The sequence below is a fragment of the Biomphalaria glabrata genome, chromosome 2 (genome assembly GCF_947242115.1).
Source record: "Biomphalaria glabrata chromosome 2, xgBioGlab47.1, whole genome shotgun sequence".
Taxonomy (NCBI): domain Eukaryota; kingdom Metazoa; phylum Mollusca; class Gastropoda; family Planorbidae; genus Biomphalaria; species Biomphalaria glabrata.
In genome coordinates, this window is record NC_074712.1 from 48,748,880 (window position 1) to 48,770,100 (window position 21,221).

The 21,221-nt window shown below is 37.1% G+C and overlaps 1 long non-coding RNA gene across 1 annotated transcript; it reads right to left on the reverse strand.

The window, feature by feature from the left end:
* Window positions 1–2,627: 2,627 nt before the first annotated feature.
* LOC129924827 (uncharacterized) lies at window positions 2,628–12,691 on the reverse strand. Its single transcript, XR_008776760.1, has 3 exons — window positions 12,420–12,691; window positions 4,713–4,848; window positions 2,628–2,838 (listed from the first exon to the last, which is right to left on the reverse strand). It is a non-coding gene; the product is annotated as an uncharacterized LOC129924827 (long non-coding RNA).
* Window positions 12,692–21,221: the final 8,530 nt, after the last annotated feature.

Below are 21,221 nucleotides of genomic sequence, written 5' to 3' on the forward strand. Positions count from 1 at the left end.
AGACAAGTACATGCTAGAGGTGCGACAGACAAGTACATGCTAGAGATGCGACAGACAAGTACATGCTAGAGATGCAACAGACAAGTACATGCTAGAGGTGCAACAGACAAGTACATGCTAGAGATGGAACAGACAAGTACATGCTAGAGATGCGACAGACAAGTACATGGTAGAGGTGCAACACGGGACAAGTGCATACTTGATGGAGACCAAATGACATATATAATCTGTTTCCTGCAACAAATATGCTGATGGACTGTCCACCTAACCCGCTTCTAATCGACATAAATAACATTTTCAAATGTTGTGTCTCTAGGAAGATAATCCTTACAGTGAATGTAGCATTTCTTCACGCAATCCGGAAATAAACCAACTAAAATGTACATACATACTTAAAGTGATCTCTTGAATGATATCTATTACAGCAAAGATGCATTCGAAATAAAAGTGTTTTGTTATACATTGTGACATTGTCACTGTAACGTTTAACGTAGTTTGCAGAGTAAGAACCTGTCTCTAGTACCAAAGTGGCTCTTGTCTATATCAAAGAAACACAACTGTTATGTTGCGCTACCAATACGACTGACAGTTCCTGTTTTCTAATATTTATAAATAGACTTAATGTAAAATCTGTATACACCTTTTCACTAGTAACCTAAACAATTTTCTTTCCTTCATTGATATTTGCACTTAAACCAGATTTCGTTTGGCGTAAACATAGCGTAGAGGCCCATTAATGGGACAACCCAAGTGACTTTTTCTCTTTTGATTAGATTCGCCCACTCACTCATACACAAGGGGATTAACCGGAATCAATAGGCGACTTAACAGAGAAATAGTGTTTATTTCAAATTGGCCCCATTTGTAAAGGCGGTCGGAAAATTAGCCAAACATCATTTTACCCAATTTGGACGAGTTTTAGTCGCCTAATGATTCGGGTAATTCTGATTTCAGGATAACTCTGACATCTGTGCTAGATTTTTTTTTAAGTAGTATTTTTAGTTGGTTTGATTAAAAATATGTGATCTTGTGTATATGTGGTTTATTAAAATTGTAAATGTTTATTTATGTGTATACGCTGTTTATTTTAAGTGCGTATTAGATGTTTTTATATGTATCTGTGTTATATGTTTATGTATATTTATATATATATATATATATATATATATATATATATATATATATATATATTATAAATATATATTATATTATACTATTTTATGCGTATATGTGGTATGTTTTATTTGTTTATGTTTGTGGATATGTCATGTATGTGTCCATATATGTTAATTACCATTGCAAAGGTTATATCAACTCTGTCTGGTAAAAAGTCAGCATACATTACTCCAAAATTGATTATCGGGTCATATTGAAACTTTTCACAATTATTCAGTGGCGTAGAAGATACACGAATGAGTAAAATAAATAATCAATGTCAAATAATTACTGATAAGTTATTGTTTATATCAACAAGAGAAATTAATCCTTGAGTATTCACATATGGTTAAATGTGTCGGGTTTTGTCCCCTTAAAAAAATTGTGCCACGTAACAGGTACCTACAACGAGCTATTGGTCTAAACTGCCCACAGATTACGACGTTACTGGTCAGTGCTCGGTTAGTGAGGTCTGAGCATTAGTTTATTGTGATTAGTACTGGCTGAACTTATTAAAGACACAACTATTTTATTTTAACTTTTTGGAATAATTAATCAATAAATACAAATACAAAAGCAATACATATATCCAATACATATATCCAAGTCCAATAGACCTTTTAGGTAAGCGTTTTGGGTGAAGAGCTTGCTTATATTTCTACACATTTTTATACTCATGTTTTATATACTCACACATTTTACATACTCACACATTTTATATAATCACACATTTTACATACTCACACATTTTATATACTCAATCATTTAGAAAGTCATACACTTATATAGTAGTCAAAGGTTTTGATTAATTATTTTGAAGAGTATAAAATTAATCTTCAATTACGTGTGTCAGTTAATTTGGTTAATTTGGTAATCTACTACTGGTGATCTTCTATTCGTAATCTTCTATTTTTAATCTTCTATCGGTAATCTTCTATAGGTATGTCTGGATATATTGCGTAGAAGTTTTGTTTGAATGGAACTTTAAGTCGCAAGAAATTAAAGATTTTCTTTGAGTAACGGAAGAGTTTCCCCTCTCCTTGCTGATGCGTCTGTGTAGACTTGCTTCATAGTTTAAGATTCTTCTGCAGTAGTAGCTAAGTCTATCATTCTCTCTAGCTTGTCTGTCCTAGGGGAAAAATAAAACGTTTCTTTGCATGACACACACACAAATTTGTGTGTCAAGACACAGCTGCTATTAAAACATCAGTTACTACAAGTAATTATTATTCCAAAACATTCACAAACATTGCCTGTTAGGCTACACTTCGGGACTTGCAGAATTATCAAGTAAAAAGAAAACAAAATAGAGCAGTGCGATTCATAACAAACGAATATTCACATTTGACTAGAGTAACATCTTTAGTAAAATCACTAAATTTAGAAAGACTCAAAAGTAAAGTAGCAATCATACATAAAACACTGAACCATAATCTTCAAATACAAAAACAAAATTTAATAAAATACTCCGAAAGACACAAAGATTAAGGTACACTTCTCGTTCCATATGCTAGGACAAATTTGTACAAATGCTCCTTCTCCCCTAGTGCTATTAGAGCATGGAATGGGTTGCCTGAGCTAGGCAGGAAAACCAGTGACTTGGCAGAATTTAGGTCATTGGTTAATATGCATGATTGAGTGCATGACGCGTATGACGTAATCATCTTCTTTTTGAAGAAACGTCTGTATTATAGAAGATAAGATAATATAAGATAATCATTCTTTAATACACACACATATTGTAATTAAAATTATACTTTATTTAAATATCTAATAATTCTAAACACCCAATAATACATAATTAAAGCCCTGACAGTCCTCTTCAAGTCAAAGCATTGGTTTAGATTTCTGTCAATCTTGGACACGCAATGGTCACGCAAATTCACACACACACACACATATAACTAAACATGCTAAGACACACCAACAGTGCCCAATTGCAAGTCCAACTAATCCTGCAGTTTGTCCACATGAGTTCAACTAGTGCGCCAACGTTGACATACAGCACGCGGTGCGTGATCAAGAACTGTACAGAATAGACATTTACCACAGCCACTGTTGACTTATCGGCTGATCGCAGACATGGGGGCCCTTAAAGCCGCCTATCTTTTATTTGACTATTTGATTCGACATTGAAAGAACTTTTTATATTTTTAACTTACACCACCTTACAGACTAATATGTGTTTTTGCTAATGGACAATCTTAATGGAGTCTTGATTGATAAGAAATATGAAACCGTGATTACGGCCCAAAAATAAATAGGTTTAGAAGGTGGGAAGACTTTTGAAAACTTAAAAAAAAAACAAGCTCTTTTTAACGATAAATTAGTGGACATCGATGTTGACTCCTGGGAACTGATGACCTACAGAGAGAGTTATTGATAAGGAAAATTCTGGTCAGCGATGATCTCCACAGCAAAAAAAAAATATAATAATAATAATTAGGCCTAATGTCTGTTCTAACACCCCAAGAAATCCTCCTGTGAGATTCGTAGGCAGAAATATTTCTCCAGAATGCAGGTACCAAAAGAATTACTTTGTTAGAAAAAAACAAAATCGTTCTTCGACTGAAGCGATCAACAAAATAACAGTATATATGTACTTGATGTTTCACTCCACTCCATACAGTATTAGGATAAAAAATCAAAATAGGCCTGTACAATGTCTTATTAAAGCCAAGACACGAAATCGATCATCTGTTGGATCTCATAAAGAACTACTGTGTGTCTTCAAAGAAAAAATCATTCGATACAATCTTGTCATTCACATTATTTTCCGAAGATCGTCCTGCGAGTGACATTGCCATGAACACGGAAGCTAAAGGTCAAAAACGGATGAGTCGAAGGTCAAAACCTGCAGGAAGACAAGTTAACAAAATAAATGGACATTCCTTAGAATTGCGGCGACAAAGTGAAGGGAAAGATCTAGTTGAGGTCCCAAAAGTGAAATGAAAGGATCTAGTTGAGGCCCCAAAAGTAAAATGAAAGGATCTAGTTGAGGCCCCAAAAGTGAAATGAAAGGATCTAGTTGAGGCCCCAAAAGTAAAATGAAAGGATCTAGTTGAGGCCCCAAAAGTGAAATGAAAGGATCTAGTTGAGGCCCCAAAAGTGAAATGAAAGGATCTAGTTGAGGCCCCAAAAGTGAAATGAAAGGATCTAGTTGAGGCCCCAAAAGTGAAATGAAAGGATCTAGTTGAAGCCACAAAGTGAAATGAAAGGATCTAGTTGAGGCCCCAAAAGTGAAATGAAAGGATCTAGTTGAGGCCGAATAGATCTTGTTGTAGAGAAAGTGAATCTTCGCTTAAAAGCTAGAAACTACAATATCAAATGTTTAGTATGAAAGTTGTATGCTGGTGTAATTTAAATTTAATCAACTTCAGATGGTGTCAGAAATCCTGCCATTACTGACAATTCAATGAAGTGTAAAGGTCAGTGCTGAATTTACCAATAGGCGACATAAGCTATAGTTTAGAGCCTCCATTTGTTTTGGGGCCTCCATAAAATGGTTCCAATATTTTCTATCATTTTAAAGAAAATCAAATGAAAAATCGCCTTACTTTAATTAAAAGGGGCTCCAAATCTCGAAAAAGCTTAGGGCCTTATGAAGTCTAAATCTGGTGCTGGCAAAGGTTAGTGACATCCGATTCAGTAATGCATTCATTAGATGGGTTTTGAAAATCCGTTTCACCTTTTCTGGAATTCGCATTAGTATGACTATTTTAATTATCTTATAGTTCAATTTCAAGCAGTTTGAATATTTTAACTAGCATAGTGTCAAAAAAAAAAGCTTATATTAATCGTAGTTATATCAATTAGTTTGGATAGTCATGTTATTTAATTTGTTATAGATCTAGAATAAGTATAATAAATCCGTGCGATTAGAAATATTTTTTTTTACCAATTGTTTTTGTTTAGCGCAATTTCATGCTTTCAGCTTTCTCAATACACTATGATCCTATCACTTGTCTGGACCGGTTAAAAGGGGGTGGGGCGGGGGGAAAGAGGAGGGTTGTGAATATTACTGTGATCGCTTTTTAAATACATTTATTGAAAAAAATTGAAAAACATGAATTTGAATTCGAGATCTCAAGCCTCCTCCAGCCTCCTCCAATAGATATAATAATCCCTGTGTCAGGGAAGTGCTTATGGAAATAGAAAGTTTTCTAGTTATCTCTTGTTAGTTTGAAGCGACGACTTTACAGAGTTTAAAGGGGACTAATTCAACTTATACCACCACATCAATCAAGTACAATTTCTTTCCCTTGTTCGGTATCAAACAAAATAATTAATTATCAATAGTAAATTAAATACATACATGTTGATTTTTAACTGAATCTTGTTTAGCAAGGTACAAGAAATAAGTGTGCACAATGTCAGCTTGATCTGAGATTGGGTGTGGGAGAAATAAGGTGCACCAACATTTTGCCAGACAGAGTGAGCTAAAGTAAGCTTTGTAAAAAGTAGAGCTATTTAAATTAGCACATAGTCATAGAAGTATTACAATTTTAATTAGCATATTCACATAGAAGTATTACTATTTTAATTAGCATATACACATAGAAGTATTACTATTTTAATTAGCATATACACATAGAAGTATTACTATTTTAATTAGCATATACACATAGAAGTATTACTATTTTAATTAGCATATTCACATAGAAGTATTACTATTTCAATTAGCATATACACATAGAAGTATTACTATTTTAATTAGCATATTCACATAGAAGTATTACTATTTTAATTAGCATATACACATAGAAGTATTACTATTTTAATTAGCATATACACATAGAAGTATTACTATTTTAATTAGCATATACACATAGAAGTATTACTATTTTAATTAGCATATACACATAGAAGTATTACTATTTTAATTAGCATATACACATAGAAGTATTACTATTTTAATTAGCATATACACATAGAAGTATTACTATTTTAATCGACATATAAGCATAGAAGTATTGCTATTTAAATTAATATACATACATATCACTATTATACTTAGTATATAGACATAGAAGTATTACTATTTTAATTAGCATATATATGTATTTCTATTTTAATTATCATATATGTGTCTTACTATTTTAATTAGCCTATATAAGTATTACTATTTTAATTAGCAGATATGTGTATTACTATTTTCATTGGCACACACTATTAACAATATTACTATTTTAATTAGCATATAGTCGAAGCTGTAAGACTTTTCCAGCCAACACTCTTACATGTTTCTCTTCATGTCCTGAGTGACTCACACAAGTTAATAAGATATGGTAGACATTCAGGGCACAAACGTCCTGACCACCCTACTCTACATTTAAACGCCCGGCGGGTGCAGACAAATATTGTTAGAGCGCCACCGGCACCTGCCCCCCCCCCTCCCAAATCGATGCCACCCCGACACACAAAAAAAAGAATCTCAAGAGAACAAAAAGGCGATCATCTCTCATTTTACAAGTCTATTTGACTTTAGTGTTTCCTTCGTGTATCTCTCACTCTTTCTCTCTCTCTTTCTCTCTCTCTCTCCTTTCTTGCTTTATTTCCCCTGCAAAAACTAGACGCTTAATGCCTCGCATATGAAAACTACTGTCAATACGCTACCAAATACTCGAGCGTGTTCCTATGGCAGTCATTCGTACTAATTAAGCCGCCTAAGGGTGCAAATATTTCCACTCGACTTCCCCATACCCTGGTGTCACTGGCTACTCCCGGGCCTCGGCACCGCCTCGGTTCATCGCGGCTCCATTCTTCGGCACGTCCACGGGAAATCGAAGCCGAGCCTTCACCTCGTTACCTGCCCCACCCTCTCTTCCTTGTTTTGTTTTTCTTTCTATTTTGTTTTTTTTTTGTCAGTCTTCTATCCTAAATGTATTTACTGAAATTGAAGGTGTACTTACACCCACTTACGTGTGTGGGGGTCATGGGATTCAATTTTTCTAAGCGATTTAAAACCGTATAAAGTCTTGTTTCTGTCAGCTCTGGCCTCTTGTCTCGGCGTGTCAACCACTTGCCATCATCAAATCCATTGTACTGTCCGTCACTAAGTCCACAAAGATGGCGACGTGGCCGTGCATGTTTTCCAGGATCATCGTAGGAGCTCTCCGCCCCAGAGTCCAAGCTCGACTGGGGTGGTGAAGAGATGATCGCTTTACCGCCCTCGACTCTGGGCTCCATTGTCAGGCGCACGATCCGGTGTTGATTTTACAACCTTAAATTTCATGCACAGTTCAGATTTTTTCTTTTCTTTTTATTTTGCAATCTCGTCCCAGTTGTCCCCCTTAGTGTTGATCTTGAATTGAGTGATCTCCCCTGTCATTCACTTACATCTAGTCGTATTAACTTCCCTCCCATGAGGAAAGGGGGGAGTATTCACGTAAGTTTATTATCATTTGTTAACATATATTTGATATTCGCGAGTCAACGCTAAAACGAGCGCCTGGACCAAGGGAACTAACAATGCATTTCAAGTGCCATTTCTATTTTGTTGAGCCTGACACGCTAGGTGGTATTAGCTTAGTCTTTCTATTGACTCTCACACTGCAGGCCATTTTAGCCTTATCTCGTCATCTCTAGGAGAACACGTTGGCGCCACCAGTTCTCGCGACAATTAGTTGATTTCTTTTAATTGTCGCCACCAGTTCTCGCGAGAATTAGCTGATTTCTTTTAATTGTTTTCGTTGTTCATTCCTTACCCGACAATGCTTCTTTGTTTTCATTGGTGGACTAAATAATCAATTACATTTGCTTAGAAAGTATTGACTATAAAAAATAAAAAAATAAAAAAATCAACATCAAATTGAAACTTTAGAAATCATGCATTTCTGACGTACAAAGTGACAGACACAAAAACTTTATGCAATGTCCATGAGTCATATCTGAAGTGTGAATCGTAAAATTTATGAAATCCTCTAACTGACCCAATCTTTCAACGTAAACTTTAAAACAAACAAACAAAAAAAAGACTTTTAAAATTTACGAATATAATTTTTTTTTCCTTACAATCCCTGCAATATACTCCTGCTTCGATATTACTCAGAAAAATATATTTATCTCTATATCTATGTCTTCCTTTTGTTCTGTCTCTCTCTCTCTCTCTCTTTCTTTCTATCTGTCTGTCTCTCTCGCTCTCCCTCTATCAATCCTATAAAGTAACTATGCCAGGTATATATTTATATAAAAACTTGTTAAAAAAGGATTTTTCCTGTGCATGTGTAAAAAGTGTGAATCCAAATATTTCTATTCAGAGTCATGTATCCGTAGGAATGATTATCTTGAAAATGAGAAAATTCGACTCCTCACTTGAAAGTACAAGTCATGTCTGCATCTCTGGGAAGGTACTTTAGTGAAATCGTTTAATCTGCTAATTGGAACTTTAAATACTGTTCTTTTGTATAAGAATTATCAGATCCTCTTAGAGAACATCCCAGCTTCTACCCGTCTTTCTTTCTTCAGAAATATCTAACAACAGTCACAATTCCTCGTTCTATTGACGTCGTTGGTTCCACTTCTCTCAAAGAAAATGATGTGTTGCAGAAGCAAAGAAAAGAAATTTTTTAAGGTCTGAATTTATCAAAAATGTCCCCGCTCGGAGAACATTCTGCTACCCCCATGACCTCCCTCGAGGATGCACTGTAAAATGTATTTGTCTAGGGGGTGTCAATAGTAAAAGTGTGTGAAGCACTGGTTTTGTATATAGTGAGTAGTTTATAATGTGCGTTGTGTTCTTGTTTGGTATAGTATAAATATAATAAGATGCAGCCCATTTCAATTAAGTTAAATAGCAGCAATCAACTATTACCTTTTTTCTTGGCTAAGGGTCGATTCCTTAAACTTAATTATTTTGTAAAAGCTAGTACAAGGTTAAAAGTTGTTACAACCATTATACAAAGAAACAAGGTTACAAAGACAGTTTGTGTGGAACTTTTTGTTTCCACACTAACTAAAAAATCGGCCCCGATGTGGTTCACCCAGGCAGGTAAAAAGGCAGGTTTCAATATTTTCAGAAAGAATATCAGAATGAAATTCTAACAAAGACAAATGACAGAGAAGAATGGAGAAAGAAGGTTGACAGATCTTGTTTGGTACCCCCAGCGGTCCAGCAGACCATAGGATTGGTGAAAGTGAAGTTGGATGTGAACGTGGCCTAATTGATATCTTGTAATGAATATCTAATTGATCTAATTGTTTTGTAAAGGGTCAATCTCTTCTTCAAATCCTAAAAAAAAAACATTTCCGCAAAGAATAATTATTGCAGTGGAGCGTTTCAGTTTAAGCTATAATATGAACAACTACTTATTAATTGTTGTTTTAAATTATGTCCAACTTATATGCATACTAAATAGATTTTTTCTCTATGTAAATGTAGTAGTTAGAATGACTGAACTTACATAACTTAGCAATACAAATGGAATAAAAATATTTTTTGACAAAAAATTAAACCATTTGCATCAATATGATAGAAATATGGTAATTGGGCTTCTCCCCTTCTAAATAGCCCCCTGTGTTTGTTACTATTAATAGTGAATAGTTCTAAAAGTGGTGTATTTTTATGAAAAAAACTGCTTCCATAAGTGATTTTAAAAAATTTATTTTATTATTTATTCTAATAGCTATTAGAAAAGAAAAAGGTAGCCGTTGCATCAGAACTTTGAATGGTCTAAAATATTATAGTGTCAGATTTTCACAATCTTTTCTAGTTTACCAGATCCAACCGGGACGGACGGACAGACGGTCTGACATTCCACACAAAACTTTTGGGGGCCGCTAAAAAGAATGCTTTTTCAGAAGTAGTATTGGTGAAAGGTAGAGTTTAGTTTGCTTAAGAACTGGAAACCATTCAATTTGGCAGTTGAAATGTAAAAGTAGTGTAATGATCATAAACTATTTCTATATTTTTAATGTATATTTAATTATATCAATGCTTCAAACTTCTGGTCTAGACGAGTAGACTATTTAGTTACCGATAAGGTCCCTGTCTGGAACTCAAAGTAGCCTCGTAAATTAAAAGTGTTACACACTAGTCACTAGGAAAAAAAACAACACATAAAGATAAACTAGTGGAGTCGATTTATTCCCCCTCTTCCCGAGCCTCACCTAAACCACGGAGACATTCCAGTCCCTCAGAGAGTCACCGTAAGCCCAATCCGGCCTCCAAACAAACACATTTTTGTCTCCCCTTAATCCAGTAGCAGAAGTTTCAATCCAATCTTCTCTCAGACTGTATCGAGTTTTTCTTGACATCTTTGGAAATGATTAATTTCTTGTGTAACACCCCTCTCCCCCCAACAACACATACACACACTCATTTTAACCTGTCCTTCGCTTTATTTTCACTATGTCTGAATCACTCAATCTGTAAACCCCCCTTTCCCCACCAGCTCCATCAGGCCCTAACGAAGCAAGCTAACCTTTTATCCAATCCTAGCCCAGCCCTGGCCTCTCTCTCTCTCTCTCTCGGCTACGTCTGGGGGTCCTGAATGTTATCAGTTAACTCCAACACTAAACATGATTAATCCAGGGAATTAAGAGAATCGAGGCGATTAAAAATCTCACCAGTCGCGCTCCCCGTCCACCGGCACCCCCTCCCCCCCCCCCCCAACTTTTCCATTCGATAGTAAATAAACACAGATTTAAAAAAAAAATACCTGGTTGCAAATGTAAAGGAAGGAAAGAAAAAAAAAAAAAGAAAATTTCCCTTCTTGATAATAATAAAGAAAAAGTAGTTACTATCTAGAATTGAAAAAAAAAAAAAAGAGTTAACCCTAATGGACGTTTGGTATCCGGTGTTATTCCCCTTTGTTTGACTGTAGCAGGTTTGCATGAAAAACTTGTTATGATTTTTATAGTCGCTCTTGCCTAAACACAGGATTAGGACTATTGTTGGTTAGTTTAAGTGATAAATCCATTAGGATCGCTCGGCTTAATGGAATATGGCGGTGGGGGTATGGGGTGTGTGGCGGAGTATCAGCGAATATAGTTTTGATATCACTCCGCGTATGTTACAACTCCAAAACGTTTTTTTTTTTCGTCACCATTCACCGAAGATGTCAATCTTAGAGGTATAGAAAACTGAAGTAGAAATAGGGAATATTTACATAGGGACAAAGGTGGCTGAGGGGTTGGCTTCCATACAAGAGGGTCTCGAGTTCGAAACGCCGTGATTTTTAGGACGCCACTCGCTACCCCGACATACGTTTGGTCACTTGATATCCTCGTTAATAGTTGGCCATAAAAACATTTGTACCCATAAATCGTAATGTCTCAAATGGGAAGTTTTTTTTTAAATTTCTTAAAATAAAGGAACATAATTTGAACAGAAGAAATTACAATGTACACACACTCACACACATTTTTTACTAATACAACTTAAAAAAAAAAAAGAATTACAGCTTACGTTGAGCGCAGAGAAGCTTATAAGAGAAGCATCAAGACATCACCATACACAACATATTAAGACATCACAACATACAACAAATCAAGACATGACAACACACAACATATCATGACATCACCACACACAACATATTAAAGCATCACAACACACAACATATTAAAGCATCACATAACACAACATATTAAGACCACAACACACAACAGATCACGATATCACCAAATATCGACATCAATAAAATATTAAGGATCACAACATATCATTATTATGATCAGGATTAGTAGGCCTACTAGTGGGTAATAGCCTATGCTGTTGGCATGGGAAACCTGTTAAGTTGTGCAGGCTCGTTTTTTTTTTTTATTTCTTACTACGTCTACTCTAATATATTAATCGAAATTGTTGGGAAGAAGTAGGTATCTTGGAGCAGTGGCGTCAGTAGAAGGAGGTGCGAGGGGTGCGGTCTGCACCGGTTGATACCATTTTGGGGTTGAGAAACAAGTTGGAAAAATTATAACGTAGCAAAAGCAGACACATTGGAAAAGATAATTATAAAATTTCGAGATATATCATGGATCAGTGCCGTCACTTGGGGGAGGGGGTGCGAGGGGTGCTTTAAGCACCAGTCTACACCATTTTGGGGGTGACTACCAAGTTGGAAAAATTATAACTTGGTAAAAGCAGACATATATGAAAAGATAATAATAAAATCTCTAGATATATGCCCAAATATGCCTTGACACATCTAGATGGTAGTTATAGTGTAAATGATACAGCACAACGTTATACCATTTAAAGTATAACAAAATAAACCTGTTCATATTGTTAAGACTTTGGAGTAGACTAAAGAAAGTTAACTCACCGATTGTCAGGTCGCCGATATCCTTCTGGTTGCAGAAGCACAATCCACTACGAAGAGTCAATAATCCAAGTAATAGAAATAATTTCACAGTTCTCCTAATCAAATGTACATACAACTATTCACAAAAACCGATTCAAGAAAAACAATCCTCCGTTGAAAAATCCGCGATCATAACTCCAGTTACTTTACACATCAACACACTCGCTCAGGTCAGTTTCGCCTCCAAACATAAACAAAATTCAAAAAGTTCTCACGTGGGAAAAAATGGTCAGTCGGGGGGAACAAGTTTACAACAATATGATGTTAAGTCTGTTTATAATTTTAATTACATATTATTTTAAAATTCGCAATTACATTTGAATAAATATAATAAACATTGGGATTTTACATTTGAGTAAAAATCAACAAAAGTAGGTAATCAGCTCTCTGTATTGGTTCACCAAAAAGTAAAAATAACTAGCAATAGTGTTCATTGGAACATGTTTCAAGAAAGTTGATGGGGAGTGGTGATATCCTGAGCAACCGCACTAGGTGCCACCGACACTGTATCGGGAGGTTTCCATGCTGATCTTAGGTGATCACTTAACGCTACTCTACTTATTCCAGAAGATTTAGAAGCGTCTTATCAAAGACGATGTGTTGCACTGTTTACTTTTATGTGAAAAATAACACCAAATTTTTTACATTTCTTTAAACGATCAAACAAGAATATGGCTTGAATATATTTCTCGTCCATTGGTGAATTTGATGGGGGCCGCCTCTGAGTTTGTGCGATAACACAAACTCTCTTTGTAATCTTGTTCATTATTCCAATAGTTCGTGCAACACCTTGTTATGAAGTGTGTGTGTGTGTGTGTGTTTATGGTGACGGTGGGAAGAGGATAGCGATTGGTTGTGAATGATGCGACATAGGTAGCATTGTCATAACCTGGTCTTAGCTAGGAAAGACGACTCCAGAACGTGAGACTGAAAGGCTGTGTTATTGAGTGCGTTAGATTTTGTTTAAAGATATTATTACTAAATAACATTTATTTCATTTGATCACAAGTGGGTCTTGTCTATGTTATAAAAAAAAGTTGGAGGCTCGATGTCTGAGTGGTAAAGCGCTTGGCTTCCGAACCGGGGGTCCCGGGATCGAATCCTGGTGAAGACTGTGAATTTTACTTTTGGGATCTTCAGTCCATCCAGTGCCTGACATTAGTTGGGGAAAAGTAAAGGCGGTTGGTGGTCATGCTGGCGACATGACACCCTCGTTAACCGCGGACCACAGAAACAGATGACCTTTACATCAACTGCCCCATAGATCACAAGGTCACTTGTTACTTTCCTTATAAATACAGTTCTATTTAGTTTTGTTCACAAAAGGAATCTTTTCAAGTTTGGTTTTATTAGTTAAGAAATACTACGCCTATAACGGTTGAGATGTCTATCAGCAGTTTGATGCTACAAGTCAACGACCGGTAACAACACACCTCTACACGCCTCGCAGATCACTGATGTAAGATAGTAGGTAGGACATTAATCTAGCTGACGGTCTTCACTTGGGCTTTACACAATTGATTTCACTCATAAACATAGCATTACGGAAACGATGGCTATACTGGTGTGTCTTTATACCTCCTGTAGTTGGCTGTGTGGTTGTGAAATGTACATTGGAAAGCTTTATAAACATCTCATTATAAACCTCAAGAAAATAAATAGTACCGATGCGGTAGAGAATCTTTAATGTACCATGATAGGCAACAACTTTATGTACCCGCAGTTTACGGCATGTCACGCTTTGAACATGCGGGTATTTAAAGGTGCGGGTTATATATATATATATATATATATATATATATATATATATTAATTTGTGAGGGGTATACGCGTGTTCGGGTTAAACGCGGATGCGGGGTATATGCGCGACTATACGGTAAATCTCTATTCCCTCCTTTCTGTTGCTGGACATGTGAGCTCCACAGCTCCGCCCTGAAACTATCCAAACATTACTGATGTGCATGCAAGCAGATTGTAAGGGGCGATAATAAAGTTTGAGGAAGTAGAACATTAGAGTATATTGCCTCCCCTCTTTTAAAAAGTGACATTCAGATTCAAAAGCTCTTCCAATGTGTCCGTCATAGAGTATGACGTACAGGAGTTAATGGGGGGGGGGGTAGGGCTTATTACGACTAAGGGACAGGGGGGAGATTTGAAAGAGGTAGAAAAGACAAGAAAGATTTATTGATCTTCATAGAATGCTTGACAAAAAGTAATAGAAGTGGATCGGATCGATACTTAATGCAATGGAAAAATATGTTGACTCCTATTACTTTGATGTATACTGGCGTAGTGGCGTCTCTAGAAGAGGGATGCGGGGTGAAGACCGCACCCTTCAGTGGGTAACGCCCAATTAAAAAAAATTGGTTCTCAAAAGCAGATTACTTTAAAAAAAATAAATGACATTTGCTTGATACTCTGAGATGCTTATGAAAGTTTTATGTATGTATTGTATGTATGTATGTATGTATGTATGTATGTATGTATGTATTGTATGTATTGTATGTATGTATGTATGTATGTGTGTGTGTATGTATGTATGTATGTATGTATCAATCAATCAATCTATCTATCTATCTATCTATCTATCTATCTATCTATCTATCTATCTATCTATCTATCTATCTATCTATCTATCTATCTATCTATCTATCTATCTATCTATCTATCTATCTATCTATCTATCTATCCATCCATCTATCTATCTATCTATCTATCTATTATAAAGCTACAAATAATTTTGGTTGAAATTTCTTTAAAATTTCCAAAACGTTACATGCTGACAAAGGGAGGCCCCAAATCGAGTCTATATTTGAGTATTAATCAAGTAATATCGAGCTGCGTTAGGAACAAAGTAAATTCAAAGATTCTTTTAAACAAGATATTTTGGTACAACTTTGGCTGTGCGATTCTAGGGTCTACCATCTTCACACTTTCGAAGGGACAAATTTCTCTAGTAACGTTCCAGCTCTCTGTAGACGATACATGAACAGAAGGGACCAGCTACAGGATTTATTGTTCAACACGGTGATTAAGAACATGACACTTCACTATTGGCCCATTCCACACCATCTTATATCATTTTTATATGACATGTGATTTTTTTACTACGCAAAATAATGCGTTGAAGACACCCGGAGAATGAATTTCTAAAGCGCAGAAATACAGGAAAGTTCCTAGAGTCCAGGGCTCTTGTGTCCCCTAGCTGACTAAATGGGTTGCAAAAAGAAAAAATGTATGGTCTAAGCCAGTCTAAGGCAACGCTGCCCAAATATGACGCGGTGCTCTGCGGCCATTGAAATGTCTGACCACAGTGGACAACGAAGCTGAAGAAGACAGGTTCCATCACTCGTGCTCCGACCCAAGACAAATGAAAGGGAAATGTATGCAAGACCCAATTAAAAAAAAACGTTTTTAGCACCACAGGGAGGACGTCCCTACTAAAAGTTTGAGAAACACTGTCAAAATATAGACCCTTCTCCTTTAAGTCTCAAAGTCTTTAAAGTCTATCAAAATAATTATTCTCATTATTGATTTTAAAAAAATCTCTTTCTAATTCTAATACTCTTACATCTTAATCAGGGCCGGCCTTAGGTAATTGAAGGATTTCGGTGAAGTGAATAGGCTGGCCCTAAATGAAATAGAAAAAAAAAAAAAATCTAGATGGACAAGAGAATTCATGAAGTGCCAGTTAGCTGTTAGTTGAAATGAAGGAAAGACTGATCAGGAGTACATAGGATGCTAGAAAAGGGAAGTGATTAGTGAATAAAGTTTTGTGCGTTCTTAGGATAGAGCGATTTTCGTGATTTCACAAAAGTTACAGCCAGACTCGAGGACGACAGGGGTGAGAAACTAGTCTGCATTCATGGGAGTAGCCAGGAGGGGGGAATCTAGTAAACTTTTTTTTTTTTTTTTTTTGCTTTAATTTTTTTTTATAGGAAGGAAGATTGTAATTGTGCCAAGGAGGGTCTAAAGTTAAAAACCTCCTTTTCAATGAAAACGGTCACCAAAATCCAAGAGCGTAGCCAAGAGGGTTTTAGCTAAATACCTACTAAAGAACACAAGGTTTAAGACGTATTGAGTTCAACCTTTCAATATTTTAGAACAATGAAGGGGAAACATTCCACTGTAAACAATCAACAACTTTGACTAAAGCACAGGCTCAAGCATCTACTCTCCGTTCTGTCTTATTCCTAGCCATTTTTGTTTTTTATTCTACAGTCTCGCCACAAAATTAATTCCCGATTATCACTAACTTCTACGCGCCAGCCTATTGAATCTATACAGTCAATGGTAACTTCATTTCTTTGTTCATGAATTGCCGAAATAAATATATATTTTAGGACTAAACACATTATTTAAAACATTGATTAATATATTGATTCAAGAGAAAGAAGAAGTGTGTGGGTGTCTTGAGTGTGTGTTTAAGAGGCTCCCCTTCTCTGCCGTCAAGTTCGGAATATGATTTTTAATACCTTCATAGCGTTGATATTATCGGCCAGTGTTAGGGGATTGCGCCTCCAGAAACATCGCCGTCCGATTGTCGAATTCCTATTGTCTTAACGTGCTTGCCCTGTTTGTCTGTGTGTCCTAAGGGTGGGCAAGTCAATATGGCTTTCTCATTGCCCAACTTAGTGACAAGGCGTTACGGGCGCTGTGCAAATTTATCCATCATGGCGGGATGCTAGCAAAGACCGGCTGACTTGGGTCTGGTCTGGGCCTCAGTGGCAGGCTTCTGCCAAATGTCTCCTTGCCAGTTTGGCTCGATGACATGAAGGATGTTTAACCTGCAGGTTTACCCTGCACATTTTCCCTGGCCAATTCAGTGAACAAAAGTCATTTGTTGGCCAAGCGCTGACAGGCTGGAGAAAGGTGTTCCTTAGTTCCACGCCCAAAAATCTGTGATCTGTGAGATTTCAATTGTTACCTGGACAAGGAGGGCACGGTGTCGGGGCTTTAGAAAGTCACTATGGCAGTGCTGTCCACAAATATGACATCCTAAGTGACATGGCAGTGACTTTGTCTCTCTGTGTGGAGCCAAACATGACATTCCCCGCCCAGTGTCAATTTGAATCTTGTTATCCAGTATTTAAAGTTAGTGGCGTGTTTCCAAGGGGCCGTTGCACAATTCATTTTGTAGGAATGTTGATTCTGACAAGGACAAGAACAGAATAAACTATTTCTACTTTTAGTTAAAGGAATTCTAAGCGCTCATTGTTTCCACGGAATAAATTCGTTGTATTTCTTCTAAGGAGATAACAAATGTTGAAAAATTGATTCACATGACAGTAACATCTTGATATTAAGAAAGTAAATACAAAAAACAACAACATTAAAGCGTCTTTGTCAAACATTGGAATGAAATTGTATGTCTATTAACATTAAATTGGAAGGCGCGGTGGCTGTGTGATTAAGCGCTTGGCTTCCAAACCTGGGGTTCTGGGTTCGAGTCTCGGTGAATACTGGGATTTTGAATTTTGGGATTTTTAGGGCGCCCCTGAGTCCATCCAACTCTTACGAGTAATGGGGAAAGTAAAGGCGGTTGGTCGTTGTGCTGGCCACATGACACTCTGCTCGTTAACAGTTGGCTACAGAAACAGATGACCTATAGATCGAAAAGTCTGAAAGAGAAACTCTTACTTGTACTTAATGTATACAAGTTGTTTTTTTTTTTTTTGAAGTTTTAATTGACTCACTCCGTCCGTCTGTCTGGGTGGAATCTTTAACACGTTATTTCGCCAATTCCGATTTTCAGATCAAGTTGAAAGGGCAGCACGAAAACCTTCTGCCAGATACCCCCCCCCCTCACCACGATTCACAAAAGTGATTGGACCATACCGCACTGAGCATGCTATAAGCATGAAAGTAGCGCAAAACAAAACAAAAAGTTAATAAAATATTTTCAATCGCACAAATTTATTATTGTTTGGCTAAATCTATTCAAAAATTAATGACATGTTTGATTCAAAGTAATCGATGCAATTCCACCCATGCTTTGTTAATTAATTTTTGTTTATATAGTTGGCAACATTTATCTTTCACTAGAGTGTCCTTGACATTGTTAAGTATTTAAAGGTCTATTAACCACATTTCTCTATATACCTTTCTCTTCTTTTCCCCTGTTATTATGTATTGGTTGAGTGTGCAGTCTGGATAGATGTGAAAGAAATCTTTTCTATACTTCTACCTAATAATCTAAGTTTAGGTGTTTATTTACTTGAATAATTGATTGAAGTTTTGTTCTATTTGTAATAGCTTTACAATTCTCCAAGCCTACGTATAATCTGAACCATGGAATTCAAGTCTAAGTTTCTCAATTCATTGCCTTTATTTACAGACCGCTTCTCAGTTCATTGCCTTCAGTTACAGCCTGTTTCTCCGTTTATTGCCTTCAGTTACAGACCGCTTCTCAGTTCATTGCCTTCAGTTACAGACCGCTTCTCAGTTCATTGCCTTCAGTTACAGACCGCTTCTCAGTTCATTGCCTTCAGTTACAGACCACTTCTCAGTTCATTGCCTTCAGTTACAGACCGCTTCTCAGTTCATTGCCTTCAGTTACAGACCGCTTCTCAGTTCATTGCCTTCAGTTACAGACCGCTTCTCAGTTCATTGCCTTCAGTTACAGACTGTTTCTCAGTTCATTGCCTTCAGTTACAGACCGCTTCTCAGTTCATTGCCTTCAGTTACAGCTTGTTTCTCAGTTTATTGCCTTCAGTTACAGACCGCTTCTCAGTTCATTGCCTTCAGTTACAGCCTGTTTCTCAGTTTATTGCCTTCAGTTACAGACCGCTTCTCAGTTCATTGCCTTCAGTTACAGCTTGTTTCTCAGTTTATTGCCTTCAGTTACAGACCGCTTCTCAGTTCATTGCCTTCAGTTACAGCCTGTTTCTCAGTTTATTGCCTTCAGTTACAGACCGCTTCTCAGTTCATTGCCTTCAGTTACAGACCGCTTCTCAGTTCATTGCCTTCAGTTACAGACCGCTTCTCAGTTCATTGCCTTCAGTTACAGACCGCTTCTCAGTTCATTGCCTTCAGTTACAGCTTGTTTCTCAGTTCATTGCCTTCAGTTACAGACCGCTTCTCAGTTCATTGCCTTCAGTTACAGCTTGTTTCTCAGTTCATTGCCTTCAGTTACAGACCGCTTCTCAGTTCATTGCCTTCAGTTACAGACCGCTTCTCAGTTCATTGCCTTCAGTTACAGACCGCTTCTCAGTTCATTGCCTTCAGTTACAGACCGCTTCTCAGTTCATTGCCTTCAGTTACAGACCGCTTCTCAGTTCATTGCCTTCAGTTACAGCTTGTTTCTCAGTTCATTGCCTTCAGTTACAGACCGCTTCTCAGTTCATTGCCTTCAGTTACAGCTTGTTTCTCAGTTCATTGCCTTCAGTTACAGACCGCTTCTCAGTTCATTGCCTTCAGTTACAGCTTGTTTCTCAGTTCATTGCCTTCAGTTACAGACCGCTTCTCAGTTCATTGCCTTCAGTTACAGCTTGTTTCTCAGTTCATTGCCTTCAGTTACAGACCGCTTCTCAGTTCATTGCCTTCAGTTACAGCTTGTTTCTCAGTTCATTGCCTTCAGTTACAGACCGCTTCTCAGCTCATTGCCTTCAGTTACAGCTTGTTTCTCAGTTCATTGCCTTCAGTTACAGACCGCTTCTCAGTTCATTGCCTTCAGTTACAGCTTGTTTCTCAGTTCATTGCCTTCAGTTACAGACCGCTTCTCAGTTCATTGCCTTCAGTTACAGCTTGTTTCTCAGTTCATTGACTTCAGTTACAGACTGTTTCTCAGTTCATTGCCTTCTTTTAAAGCTTGTTTCTCAGTTCATTGCCTTCAGTTACAGACTGTTTCTCAGTTCATTGCTTTCATTTACAGCCTGTTTGCTAATAAGATAATGAATGAGAAGATATGTCCAGCGTGCCGTTTATTGTTTGAAGGTCACTTTAGTGACGAAGAATTGTGAGTGAGCTAAAAAGAGTTGGGGGAGGGGTGCTGTCAGCCAGTTCAGGATTAGAACATAATCTCCAGCTAACGTTTTCCTGGGTCACATGGACACAGACGTCAGATGTGTAGGTTCACCACTCTTGCTGTATCAATATTTGGTCTTTTTAAAAGAGTGGAGGGGTCAAAAAAAATTGGGGACAAATCGTTAGTTTGGTACCTACAATGACCTAACCCTCGACTTAGGTTTCGTGCCACGCGACCAAGGATCTACCTGACTTGACACATATACTATCAAGAGTGACCGACAGACGTGAGAGGCAGATTTGTTTCCCTTTGTATTTTTTAAGGACACTTTGTGTGTGTGTGCGCTAAGTCTATGTTTGTAAACAAAGTCAATCGCGTGTCCGGCAGAGGACATTGGGGAAGACCAGTGGCCACATAGATCAAGTAAGTCTATACTTACATCCGGGTCGTTTTTAAAAACACGTTGACCGGATGAGGACACTCGAAGCACATACAGGCATAGACATACACTTACATTCATACTAACACACACACACAGACACACATAAACACATACCACTACACCTATCTCTGTGTTTGTCTAACGAAACTCTACCAGTCCCAGTTGACTTCACAGAACGTGACTTTTTCCATGGGGCGCCATCACCTCCCTCTACTCAGCGCCTCTTTTCTCCCCTTTTCTCTCCATGTTTTTTCAAACGTTAAAAACAACTTTTCTTAATGCTTAACGAGATGTGTCGGGTTTAAGTCCGCAATGGATCCTGGGATTACGAGTGGGAAGTCTAAGGTAGTCACAA